Source organism: Scylla paramamosain, unplaced genomic scaffold (assembly GCF_035594125.1).
Source record: "Scylla paramamosain isolate STU-SP2022 unplaced genomic scaffold, ASM3559412v1 Contig6, whole genome shotgun sequence".
In the NCBI taxonomy this organism is placed as follows: Eukaryota; Metazoa; Arthropoda; class Malacostraca; order Decapoda; family Portunidae; genus Scylla; species Scylla paramamosain.
In genome coordinates this window covers 1,577,501-1,580,000 of record NW_026973671.1, presented here as the reverse complement: position 1 = coordinate 1,580,000, position 2,500 = coordinate 1,577,501, and the positions used below count along the sequence as shown (strand labels likewise).

General features: G+C 38.2%; 1 protein-coding gene across 7 annotated transcripts in view; it reads right to left on the bottom strand.

Annotated features, from left to right (window-relative positions):
* The window catches only part of LOC135096703 (ankyrin repeat domain-containing protein 23-like), a 35,596-nt gene that overhangs the window by 30,699 nt on the left and 2,397 nt on the right, over positions 1-2,500 (bottom strand). For 4 of the 7 annotated variants that reach the window (XR_010264943.1, XR_010264941.1, XM_063998442.1 and 1 more), the window contains exon 1: positions 1-44. This exon is cut by the window's left edge and continues 340 nt beyond it. The exons of the other annotated variants lie outside the window; for them this stretch is intronic. The gene's annotated coding sequence lies outside the window, so the exon portion shown is untranslated. Of the gene's footprint in view, positions 45-2,500 lie in introns of those variants that run through there. 7 annotated transcript variants of the gene reach the window in all.

Sequence of the window (2,500 nt, the reverse complement as noted above, 5' to 3'; positions counted from 1 at the left end):
ATAATACTTGGATCTCACTAAAAGCCTTTCTTCCTTCTAGTTCAGTGTTTCTCAACCTTTGTTGGTTGGCGGCGCACTAAAGACATGTTTTTTAATTTGGCGACGCACCATCTCTTTAATTTCATAATTAATTAACCATTTACTCTTTCACGGACGGTGTGTTAACCAAAATATCTCAGTTACACAATATTATTGATGAAATAATAGGTGCAAATAAACAGCAGGAAACAGTGTGTACTGTAAATAAACTATTACTAAAAAAAATACATACCTTATCAATGAGACACTTGTGCCTGCCTGGATTTACATATCCTCTCTATGTTGGGAGGGACAGCTGACAGACACACTCTCATTTCCTCTTCAACAGAGAGCAAGTTACATCTTTTCTTAGTTTTTATATTTGTTAGTGCTGAAAATCCCAGTTCACACAAATATGAGGCCGAAAACTGCAAGAGTATTTTCTGGGCCTTTTTTGAAATATGTGGGTATTGTTTTTCCATTTCAATCCAAAAGCTTTCTAATGACATTTCCATATATTGCAGTCTTAATGTGCGGTCATTTCGGATATCAATTAGTTCCTCTTCTTCATGAGTGCTAAGTTGAGGCTTGTGTAAGGGATCGAGCACGAATGGATTTCTCAGCCAATCATAACTTTCAGTAGATATATTTGGGAAGTATTTTTCAATGCTCCTTTCTAGGCTTGTAAGGTGGTCTGTAATGAGTGGAACAATGTCTGTGTTGTTTGCTGCAGCAGTCTTTTGAAACATGTCAATATTACCTTCACTTGACCTGTCTTTCCAAACCTTGATTTTTTCTTTCATTGACTGCATTTTATCAGTGCATGTTAACATATTTTCATTTCTCCCTTGCATACTTACATTCACCTTGTTCAAATGCTCAAATATATCTGCCAAATAACATAATTTTGCATTCCAAATTTCGTCAGCCAGTAATTCGCAGAATTCTGTTTTCTCTTCAAGAGCAAAGAAAAGAAGAATTTCCTCTCTTAGTTCATGCACACGGGATAACACTCTGCCTCTTGACAACCACCGAACTTCCGTGTGGAGGAGAAGACCTTCGTGGGCAGATCCCATTTCTTCACAAAGACTGGAAAATAATTTTGACTGCTTTGGTCTACTTTTAATAAAGTTCACCATTTTCACGACATTATCAAGAATAAATTTTAAATCTTGTCCAAGTGTTTTAGCAACAAGAGCTTCACGGTGCAAGAAACAATGTGTGGTAATCAGAAATGGATTTTCCTTCTTCACTAAAGACACAAAAACCCTTTACTGACCCCACCATTGATGGACAACCATCTGTGCAAATTCCTACACATAATTTCCATGCTAAGTCCATTTCTACCAAATATTCTGTCACTGTAGAAAATATTTCCTGTCCTGTTGTTTGACTTAGTTCTTTGCAGCACAAGAATTGCTCGGTTATTTTCTTATCATCAATGAAACGGATGAACACAAGTAACTGAGGTTTCCCTCCAATATCTGTTGATTCGTCCGCTTGTAAGGCAAACATTTTATCTTTCACCAGTTCACACACACTTTTCTCAATGTCAGATGACATATCCTTGATTCGTCTGCCAATCGTATCGTTTGAGAGAAGAATTTTTTTCACTTCTTTTTCAGCCTCATCCCCAAACAAAGTTTTCACTACAGAACAGCAAGCTGGAAGAAAATAGGATTCTGCAATTGAATGGGGTTTCATTTGTTTTACTGTTTGTTCTGCTACTAAATAGCTTGCTTTCTGTGCCTTTTCTGCTACCTTCACTTTTTTTCTCAAACCCAAGACTTTGTTGTTTGTTTTCTTTCAAGAGTCTCTTAAAGTAATCTATAGGTTTCTGTGTCAGGTGACGATGCTTAGTTGATAAATGTCTCTTCATTTTCTGTGGAGTCATAGATTCATTTGATAACTCCAAGCCACAAACAACACATTTTGGTTTAGGGCCATTTTCGCTATCACAGCAAGTGAATCCAAGTCCAAGGTAACTGTCGTTATACATGCGAAATGACTTGCTGCGGCTACTTTTGCTGGCACCTGTCATTGTTTTAACTGATCTCAAGCCCGTCATATCACTTTTTCTGCTCGGACCCGCACAGTTGTACTCACTTTCAACTCTCACTTCATTTTCTTCACTTTCCACGATATGGCCTGGACGAGACGTCTCACTTTCACCAGGTTTTACTGTTACGTCACCATCAGTGCCTTCGACACATGTACGCTTTGACTTAATAATGTCCTCTGCAACTTCTTCTTCTTTTTCTTCAGCACATTTACGCTTTTTTATGAGGTATTTCTCCATTTTTAAGCCTCGTTGAGCAACGAATGCAGTACGGCACTACGCGTTACGGGGAGTCAACTGTAGCACTGAGACCCCTTGGTCCTGGCCCTGGAGCTGCCTACCCAATGTTCTCGTTATATGTTGCCATATTAATTGTTACTAAAGGTTCACGCAAATCACATCATATATTCCATCTTGTATACA